We start from the raw sequence: 11,157 nt of genomic DNA on the forward strand, positions 1-11,157 counted from the left end.
TTTGAAAAGCTTGGGAGACATTCCGGTGAACCCCTGGGGAATGTGTGATATACTCCCAGTCTCTCCTTCCTCTGTCCGAAGATACCCTCTCCGTCTTCCACGACTGGACATCATCACACTTGCTCTGTCCTCTGCTCTGTCAAAATGTCTTCGAAAGGAAGTGCCCGCTAGAGGTGTGCAATATTGTGATTGTATAAGAAAAAATGTATTTGTTCTTCATCCTGGTTCCTGGTGGAGTTCCCAAAACCCTTGGAATTTCCTAAGGGCTGGGAATATTAAAGGTGCCTTTTATATGTAAAAGAGGTGTCTTTGGAAAGTAGCTAAGGATGGGAGCTGGCTGGGAGGCGAACAGACCATATAATTAGAGGGCTGGAACTTTCAGTCCCATCCTCTGACTTCCAGGGAGGGGAGAGGGGCTAAAGGTTGAGTCAGTCGCGAATGGCCAATGGTTTAATCAACAATGTCTATGTAACTAAGCCTCCATAAAAACCCGAAAGGACAGGGTTCAGAGAGCTTTGAGGTTGGGGAGCTAGAAGGCTTCCATGTGTCACTGTACCAGGCCCCAAACTCTACAGGAACAGACGCTCCTTTGTTAATGACTTTGTCCTATGTATCCCTTCATCTGGCTATTGATTTGAAACCTTTAATAGCCTTTTCATAAATTGGTAGATTAGTGAATAAACTGCTTTCCTAGGCTCTGTGAACGGCCCTAGCAATTTACTCAAACCCAAAGAGGAAGTCTTGGGAACCTCTGATCTATAGCCAGTCAGCCAGAAGCACAGGTGACAGCCCGGGCTTACAACTGGCATCTGAAGTGGGGACAGCCCTGTGGGACTGAGTCCTTAACCTATGGAATCTGGTTCCATCTCTGGGTAGACAGCGTCAGAACTGAGGTGATTTGTAGAACACCCAGCTGGTGTCAGAAGTTTGCTTGATATGCGGTGGGGGGGAACCCACACGTTGGAATTGACACCCCCAAATCCTAAGATGCCATTTACACACTGAGGTCAGCACGTGCTCTCCTACGGGTGGCTCTGAATGAAAGGCTTACCTCCGTCAAAGGAATCAGGAACAATCAAGAGAATATGCTGGAGAGAAGGCTTCCTGGTATCTTGAGACTCTACCCTGCTTACGTGGACAAGTCAACCCTACCTACCAAGACAAACCTAAATGGCCACACAGATCAGGGTCTCCCATTAAGTAAGCCAAAGGCTGTAGACCAACAGGGGTATTTCTTGGAGTCCTCTCATGGGGCACAAAAGCATAAGGAATAGGGAACACTTTGGAATGTCCGTTAACTCCCTGAAGGACATCCAGGACTTCTTTCAAAAATATTCTCGGAGCTCCTGGGTGGCTCAGTTGCTTAAGCGTCCGACTTCGGCTCAGGTCATGATCTCAGGGTTTGTGAGTTGGAGCCCCACATCGGGCTCTCTGCTGTCATGCAGAGTCTCCTTCAATCTTCTGCCTCTCTCTCTCTCTGCCCCTCTTCTTCTCTCTCTCTCTCTTTCACTCTCTCTCAAAAACAAACATTTAAAAACATATTCTTATTCAGGGGACTCTTTTTAAAAACTCAAGCATCTCTTTCCCTCTCTTTTCATGTCTCCCTCTCACCTCCTCCTGCCTTCCCACCTCTACTCCTAGTTTTCTTTTTTATTAAAAGAAAGTTAGCGACGGATACAGAAGACTATGCATTGTGCCATTATTTATCATAGCAGGTTAGAAATAATCCAAACGTTCATCAATAGAGGACTTAAAAACTATGATATGTTCCCACGATTCTGTATATTGAGCCTTAAAGAAAAATGAAGTTCCCTATCTACCTATCTGTGGATAGAAAGATAAATTGTTATGCACAAAAAGCAAGGTCCAAACTGCTAAGTCATATGCCACCTTTCATATATATATTCTTACATTCACAAAAAGAGACGCTGGAAGAACAAAGCAGAAGCAAAATTAATTCCCCGTAGACAGCTGAAGCAAACAAGGTGGAGGGTATAAAGGACGGAAACTAGAGTGCCCTGTGTCTAACTACACGATTTTGACTTTGGAGTCACATAAATGTGACAAATACTCAAAAGGCAAAATTAAATGTAAAGAAAAAAAAAAGCAATGAAAATACTTCATGCAGAAATTAGGACTATTTTACAGAAGCGATTCCCATGGAGAAGTCAAACCGTGGCGTTGGGCCCCCTGAATAGATTCCCAAAGTAGGGGAACCCATGAGTGCCTGGTCAGGCCTCTGCATGGCTTTCCTAGGATCGGTGTCGGACGAGAGTGAAGGACTGTGGCAGAAAGACGATGGGGAATGGACAGAGAAAGACGGTATGGCTCAGGAAGAGAACCGCCAAGACGAAGGGACAAGAGGACAGGAAGGGAGGAACAGCAGAGACAAGACAACACTTCCCCAAACCATCTCTCCACCAGTTTGCAAACTCTCCCTCAGTCTTGCCTGAAATCTTTCTCACTCACCGCTACTTTTTTTTAAGTTAAAAATACTTTTTTCTAAATATTTAGAGAAGACTCTCTATTAGCAGTTACCCTGTGGGCCAGGGTGCTGTTTTATGACACTAATAGGTGACTTTCCTCTCCCGGTGAGTTCCTCCTTGTCTCCCAGCTCCCTGCTGGACTGAAGCAGGAGGCAGCTGTGGGTTCACTGCCTCGGGGAGCAGATGTGGAGGGTAGAAGATAAGGGCCTGCCTGGCTAACGTTCACTGCCCCACCCCCCACCCTAGGAACCCGTGAGGAAGAAGGGGGAAATGACATCTGGGGTTCTGAGAACACGAGCTATGATTCCAGGCAGGGAGGGAAACACTCGCGCCAGAAATGGTTACATGGGGCGCCTCCGCGGTTCAGTCGGTTAAGCGTCTGGCTTTGGCTCAGGTCGCAATCTCACAGTTTGTGAGTTGGAGCCCTACATCAGACTGTCAGCGCAGAGAGCCCACTGCGGATCCTCCGTCCCCCTCTCTCTCTGCCCCTCCCCCACTCATGCTCTCTCTCTTTCAAAAGTAAACGTTAGAAAAAAAAAGAAATGGTTATAGGCCCAGAAGCTTCTGGGCAGAGGGCTCCAGGGGCAGCCTAGCCAGAGTCCTGTGCTCCAGGCAAGACAGGGAAACACGGCGAGACCCATTAGATACAAAGTATTGTGCACAGGGAACTTTGGGGACTGGAAACAAAGATTAAATGGGTCCCCACCCATTGTTTGGTAGGCCGCAAGATCCAGGAACTGTGACATGTGTCAGAGAGAAAGTGCAGAAAAACCCCGGACGGAGTGAGGGTTTCCTCCCCTTTTCTTTCTCCAACGCTCTGTTCTAATGTGAGTGTAAAGTTCGTATTAAATTGGTTTAGAGATGATTTTACTGTAGTGTTCATTACACATCTCCATCCGGGGGATGAAATGTGTGCCCAAGACCTCTGATTTTTTTCTCCACCTCATCAGACATGCTTAGACCCCCAGGGGAATAGCAGCTTGGTGCACAGAAACCAAAGCAGGGTGTCTCTGGCTTTCTCAGGGCTCCCCCAGCCCCTTGCTGTCCTGCCTCGGTGTCCCATCCACATGCAGAGTGCAGTGCTCGGACCCGGAGGCAGTGGCATGTCAGTTGGGGTCAGGAAACGGCAAAGTACGCAAAGGCAGAAGCTTGGAGAACTTGTCAGGGAGAGATGCAGATTGATCCCTCAGTCCACCTTTATTTTATTCATGTGCCCACAACTAAATTCCACAGAGGTCAAACACACTTCACTCAGGAACAGCCAACAGGATTGTCCTGCACTTCATCCCGAAGGTTAACATCGACAATAACGGGAGAACAGGGACAGGGTGAAAGGGGATACTAGCTAAAAATATTCAAAGAGAATGCCCTTTCTTTGGAGTCCTGCAAGTTCAGGAGCTGATCTTGGTCATGACCTATGGAGACAGGTTTTCTTTATGGGAATCACCATCTTGGAACCTATCCACCTTCATAAATAAAGTTAACCTTTGGAACTGTGTGAACTGGCACATGAAATAATTACATTGGGATAAGAAGCCCACACTTCATATGTTCAATTGACCTCATAAAATTGTTATAGACTTTAAAAAAAAATAAAGTTAAGGCAACCTCCCAGTCGCTGCTTACCTAGATGAACTGGTTCTTTCCCTTGCCCGTCTGTCACACGATATTGCAACAAAGATTTGCTCACCTGCCAGGACATGAGCTCTGAGAGCACAGAGACATTGTCCCTTCATGGTTTAACCGCCACAGCTTACCACCGTGCCTGGTGCTGTTAAGTGCCCAACAATTATGAAGCGAAGAGACAGATGAATGGCTAGGTGGGCGCTCCTAGATGGACAGATGGCATGTGCCTTGGCAACTGCCCCATTATGTGGGAGGCAACCCAGGTTTTGCCGTAACTTGTGCAGTCCCACGACAAATGGAAGGAGCAGGGAACGGACGGGGTCATGGCAAAGTGGTGTTGTTTTCTGTTTTATCTGCCCTGTGAGTGGTGGATCTGAGTAGATGTGGTAAAATGCCCGGCTCACAACTGTCGAGCGAGGATATTGCAGCATTATCTGATGCCGTGGGCAGGATGTGGCGACAGGGCATTTTCAAAGCGGTAACTTTCAAGGGTCAGGGCAGGTGGTAGTATCGTGGGTTTAAGGACAATACTTAAGATCCCCTCGACTGAGGTGTGTGAGTGCCGAGCAAATGGTAATAGTTTAGGGTAGAGTTCCGAGTCCAGTCAGGATTCAGGATTATTTGGGAGACACCAAACTAGGAGCCCAGTTGGATGGGCTGATTTATGATGGTTATGTCTTCTGGGGCACATGGCTGCTGATGCCTCACTGGATATGGAGCTTTAAGGCAGCAAGACTGATGTCAGATCCCACCCCCAGACAGCAGGATAGTTCCAACGCACTCTTTTGGGGATCCCGTTCCAATTCTCATGTACGTTCATCCTCTCCCTCCAACAATCAGTGCATAACCATGTTCAAGGCTCTCTCCTACTAAAAGGAAATAAATAAACTAGTTAATGAATAAACATACTTACCTTCTTACAGCCAACAATGGCTGTACAATGGTTCTTCAGTTCCTTTTCACTCCTCTGATGAATATATCCAGCTGGGTATTTCTTTCTCCACTCCTGAGATGGCTCTCACTGAGCACAGTGATGATGTTGCTAAATCCAAAGGACGCGTTTCAGTATGGGTCCTACATGACCTCTGCAGCATCCATCGTCACCCACCATTCCGTTCCTTGACCTGGCTTCCGTGATAATGCCTCCTGCGGGCTTCTTCCTACCTCCTGCCTCTCCCTCATTTTCTCCTCTTCTAGCCATTTCTTCCCCAAATGTTGGTGCTCCTCTTAATGTTCCCGGGTGCTCTTCTCTCATGGTCTACACACACTCTTGTGAGGTATCACCTCTTCCCTCGGCCTCAACACCCAGACGAAAATGACTCTCAAATTTATTTTTGATCCCAGGTTTCTCTCCACACTCCCCCTAGCTGTCCAGAAATATCCTGTGCCCTGGATACCTCCCCTTGGCTATCCATGGGCTGAAGCGTGCCATTTCTATTCTGTCATTTTGAGTCAATTTGATCTTAAGCACCAAAATGAAACTGACAAGGGCCAAAATGATACACAGTAAAATTGGTTGTAGATAAAAAGCTTACTTGAGAATCACATATTGTTGGTAGATCTGAAAACCGCAAAATTTACTTCGGGAAAATACTGGACTTGCTACAAAAAAAAAAGTAAACTATAGCCGAGAAGAGCAAACCTAGCAAATGGTAAAAATTATTATTGCTCACAAATTAATGAACAATTATAAATATTTTATAAAAGCTTACGTGTGTAAAAAAGAAAAGGAAAAACATTCCATGCACCTGGATAGGAAGAACAAATACTGTTAAAATGTCGATACTACCCAAAGCAATCTACATATTCAATGCAATCCCTATCAAAATAACACCAGCATTGTTCACAGAGCTAGAACAAATAATCCTAACATTTGTACGGAACCAGAAAAGACCCCGAATAGCCAAAGCAGTCTTGAAAAAGGAAACCAAAGCAAGAGGCCTCACAGTCCCAGACTTCAAGCTGTGCTACAAAGCTGTAATCATCAAGACAGTATGGCACAAGAACAGACACTCAGATCAATGGAACAGAATAGAGCACCCATAAGTGGACCCACAAACGTATGGCCAACTAATCTCTGACAAAGCAGGAAAGAATATCCAATGGAAAAAAGTCTCTTCAGCAAGTGGTGCTGGGAAAACTGGACAGCGACATGCAGAAGAATGAACCTAGACCACTTTCTTACACCATACACAAAAAATCAAAATGGATGAAAGACCTAAATGTAAGACAGGAAACCATCAAGAGCCTCGAGGAGAGAGCAGGCAAAAACCTCTTTGACCTTGGCTGCAGCAGCTTCTTACTCAACACGTCTCCAGAGGCAAGGGGAACAAGAGCAAAAATGAACTATTGGGACCTCCTCAAAATAAAAACCTTCTGCACAGCGAAGGAAACAATTAGCAAAACTAAAAGGCAATCGATGGAATGGGAGAAGATACTTGCATACGATATATCAGATAAAGGGTTAGTATCCAAAAATCTGTAAAGAACTTATCAAACTCAACACCCAAAAAACAAAGAATCCAGTGAAGAAATGGGAAACAGACATGGATAGACACTTCTCCAAAGAAGACTCCAGATGGCCAACCGACACATGAAAAGATGCTCAACATCGCTCATCGTCAGGGAAATACAAATCAAAACCACAATGAGATACCACCTGACACCTGTCAGAATGGCTGACATTAACAACTCAGGCAACAACAGATGTTGGCAAGAATGTAGAGAAAGAGGATCTCTTTTGCACTACTGGTGGGAATGCAAGCTGGTGCAGCCACACTAGAAAACAGTATGGAGGTTCCTCAAAAAACTAAAACTAGAACTATCCTACGACCCAGCAATTGCACTACTAGGTAATTCATCCAAGGGATACAGGTATGCTGTTTCAAAGGGGCGCATGCACCCCAATGTTTATAGCAGCACTATCAACAATAGCCAAAGTATGAAAAGAGCCCAAGTGTCCATCAATGGATGGATGAATGGATAAAGAAGATACACACACACACACACACACACACACACACACACACACACACACAATGGCGTATTACTCGGCAATCAAAATGAATGAAATCTTGCCATTTGCAACTATGTGGTTGGAACTAGAGGGTATTATGCTAAGCGAAATTAGTCAGAGAAAGACAAATATCATATGACCTCACTTGTATGAGGACTTAAGATACAAAACAGATGAACATGAGGGAAGGAAGCAAAAATAATATAAAAACAGGGAGGGGGACAAAACGTAAGAGACTCTTAAAATGGAGAACAGACAGAGGGTTACTGGAGGGGTTGTGGGAGGGGGGATGAGCTAAATGGGCAAGGGGCATTAAGGAATCTACTCCTAAAATCATTGTGGCACTATATGCTAACTAATTTGGATGTAAATTTAAAAAATAAATTTAAAAAAGCTTGCATGTGTAAAATTTGACATGGTAAAAATACTAGAAATAAAAGAAAACCTATCACGGAAAAGCTATAATCTGTACAAATTTCACAAAGAGCAAGAAAAAGAAGGTGAAAAATCAATAAACTTCCTTGTAAAATGTACACAAGTAAGATTTTACCCTCATGGTAAAATAAAAATCAAAGTGGAAAAAAATGGGAACAGTTTAAATATGATATAATGGACCAAGGAATTAAATTGCCTTAATGGAATTCACTCTGGAATAAATCTTTGCCACAAAATTCATCAGTGTTGATATCATCCTAACATAGATGTTTATGCTCAAGAATAAAAAACCAGCAGCGTCAGAAATAGATAGGAGCTCATAATGATGAAGTCAAAATGGGTACTCAAAGTCCAATTTCCAGACTGGAGTCGCTTTCCTTTCCCCATACGCCCCCCATCAGTTCTCTTGTTTTCTCTCCCTTTCTTACCACCTGTCTCCCACCACATCTGACCACATCCTGCCTCTTTTGGCTCCTAAATGTCTCCCAACATACTCTCACCTCCCTATCCCCCCTCTAATTCCTGCAGTGGAGGCCATCTTCACGGCTAGGCAACAGCCTCTTAAGGGGTCATGTCAACTGCCTTGACCATCTCAAACCACACCACACACTACCAAGGAAGGAGGTCTTTCTGGAAGGCAAATCTGATTAGACGTTCTTTGCAGTTTCTCTGCCAGGTGCCTGGCTTGGAAGGCTCCTCATGGTATTTATGTCTCCAGCCTCAACCCCTCAGCCACTACTATATTGCACCACTCTCTGGCGCAGACCCAACACACCTGTTTCCCCTTTTGCCCCCAATCTTGCTACCTTCACCACAACCCCAGAACCCCTGTGCTAGTGAATTTCTATTCATCCTTTAAGAATTAAATTTCAATCGTCTGTTTTCGTGTCTGTCTCTCCCACTAAATTATAAAGTTCTCAGGGCAGGATCATGCCTTATTCATCATTATATTCTTAGTACCAAGTACAGTGGCTCACGTCTGATAGGATCTCTCTATGCATCTGCTAGAGTGATGGATGGATCTTATTTAATCTTCACGACAATCCTGCATGGCAGGCATTACTCTCCTTATTTAAAGAAGCTCAAAGTTAAATAGCTTGTCCAAGTTCCTATTGCAAGAAAGAAGCAGTCAAGATTTAACCTAGGGCTTTAGCTATCAAGCGCATGTTCTTTTTATTCCACAATGCAGTGCTTTTTAATTGTATGCAACCAAAATAGAGATATGGGGACACAGTTCCTACACACACAGCATTGAGTCAATAGGAGAGAATAATGCATTGAAAAGATCACTGGAACACAGCGTGTCCATGCCATTTTAGACACATGGGCTTTTTATGTATATAAAGAAAAAGAGAATGGCCGTGGGGAAGGGGAGACTAGGAAAGACTGAGAGGGCATCAGAACCAGGGTTTAAAGGATGAGTCAGAGCTTAACTGGCAAAGCTGGGAAGTGATTTCTCGGCAGACGTAGAAAATGAGTTCAGTTTTCTTCTACATCAGTTGCTGCATCGAATAAGCTTAAGAAATTAATATTCTCTCTGCGTGTAGTGTAGATGACAAAGCTGTTAATGCCAATATTTCAACGTTTCAAAACACACTGAAGTGATTGAATGTATAAGAGTCTAAGTGCCAGTGAGGTGATTTCTCAGAAGTACCGAGCAGGATGCTGTGTCTCTTCTGGGCTCTGCCAGAGTCCTCAGGCAGGCCATTATGAGCGTATTTCTCCATGTCTTATACCTCATCAACCTATTCTGCTGTGTTCCAAGTGCTAATTAAAATTGTACGCTGCCTGCCAAAGTAAAAGCGCTTATATTAAAATAATAAGTGTCTAAATTAAATGGCTCAAAACAGAGTCTGATTCCAAGTTGACATACAGTTCTTACTCCATAATAGTTGGGGAAGGGAGGAGAAGAATTAGAGTCAAGACATAAGATTTAATGAAGAGTGCATTCTTTGTGACCTTTATAATTATTCAAACAACCTACAATTTAAAGTCTATGAAAAGTAGCTTCCAAGCCCTCATCCCATTTTATCCCTTCAATACACTGAAATGACTTAATCTGGAATTTTGAGGTGAAATGTGATAGTCTCTATGTGAAGAATACATTCCTTATCATCATAATGTATCTGTAATTCTTTGTAAAAAGAAAATAGGTTCCTTTGCCTGATAGCCAAATATTTATTTATTTACTTACTTATTTATAGCAAGCGGGGTGAGGAGCAGAGAGAGGGAGAGAGAGAGAGAGAGAGAGAGAATCTTAAGCAGGCTCCATGCCCAGCATGGAGCTTGACACGGGGCTCAATCTCACGACCGTGAGATCGTGACCTGAGCCGAAATCAAGAGCCAGACGCTTAATCGAATGAGCTACCCAGGTGCCCCAGCCAAACAAATTTTTAAAAAATGTTTGCTCTACAAGTATCACACAAAGATAAATTTTCAGGACAAAAAAGTTGTTTGTGGTATTTCTTAACTAGATGTTGGAGTTGGGACTTGGAGAATAAGACTTAATGCATGGTAAATGCTCCCCAGGCTCCGACTAACATTCCGACAACAATTATGAGTAGCACAAGCAAATCTCAGTACATCTGAGGCTCCAAAAAGATTTGAGTTAATCTTCAACTTGGGAAGAAGGCCCAGAGGTGCTGTTATCAACCTGCTAATCCCCTATCGCCTCATTCCACTTCAACCATCCTTGCCTGTTCTTCTGTCTATACAGTGCCCTGCCTCCCCCACCATTTGTTCCCCAGGATTTAGCCCCGGAAATTGAATCAACCTAGAAGTTCCACTCAAACACTAGGCCTCCCTCTTCCCTCTGTATATGCTCTTCCATTGGTCTGTAAGGCCCTTTTGTTACCTCCCTCGGCCCCATCTCCCACTTGGCAAACACATCTTCCAAGACCCATTTGTTGCCACTGCTTTCTAAGTTCTCCTGGCTCTCCATAAAGCAGGATTACTCGGTCGCTTCTTTGTACTACCATGGCATTTCAATCGTCTACTGTGGTCCTTATTACCCTACAACATCATTACTTGTGCACAGGAAACACATCTCATTTATCTTTGCTACTCTAGGGCTTTGCACATCCCTGGCCCGTAAAAAATATTCAACAAATGTTGGTTGGATAAGCAATAATAAAGCGTGTTGATTAAAGGTTAAGCGATTTAGGGTGAACATTACAATTTAGTACGGGTGCTTGAGTTCCTCAGAAGAAAAATATTACAAATTAAGCCAACATTTAACTTCAGCTTAAAATAACGAGGTACCTAAAATCTTATCATCTTAGACCTGAAAGGGAACTTCGACACCATCTAGCCCACCCTCTGCTATATGGATCAAAAGACTGAGACCTGGATCTCATCCCAGGTTTCATGCTAGTGAGCAGCAGCACAGAATCCTAACTCAGGGCTCTGGACTCCCAAGTTAGTAGTTTTCTCCTGTTTACTCTGCTGTTTCCATTGAAAGACCTTTGCGAGTCTTTAGTTGAGAATTTAATTGAGACTAAATTCTAGGGCCTAGTCTCAAACAAAAGTTTTACCTACTGTGGTGCAGACACACACACACACACACACACACACACACACACACACACACACACA

Source organism: Herpailurus yagouaroundi, unplaced genomic scaffold, assembly GCF_014898765.1.
Source record: "Herpailurus yagouaroundi ecotype Mexico unplaced genomic scaffold, PumYag 28, whole genome shotgun sequence".
NCBI classification, from domain to species: Eukaryota; Metazoa; Chordata; class Mammalia; order Carnivora; family Felidae; genus Herpailurus; species Herpailurus yagouaroundi.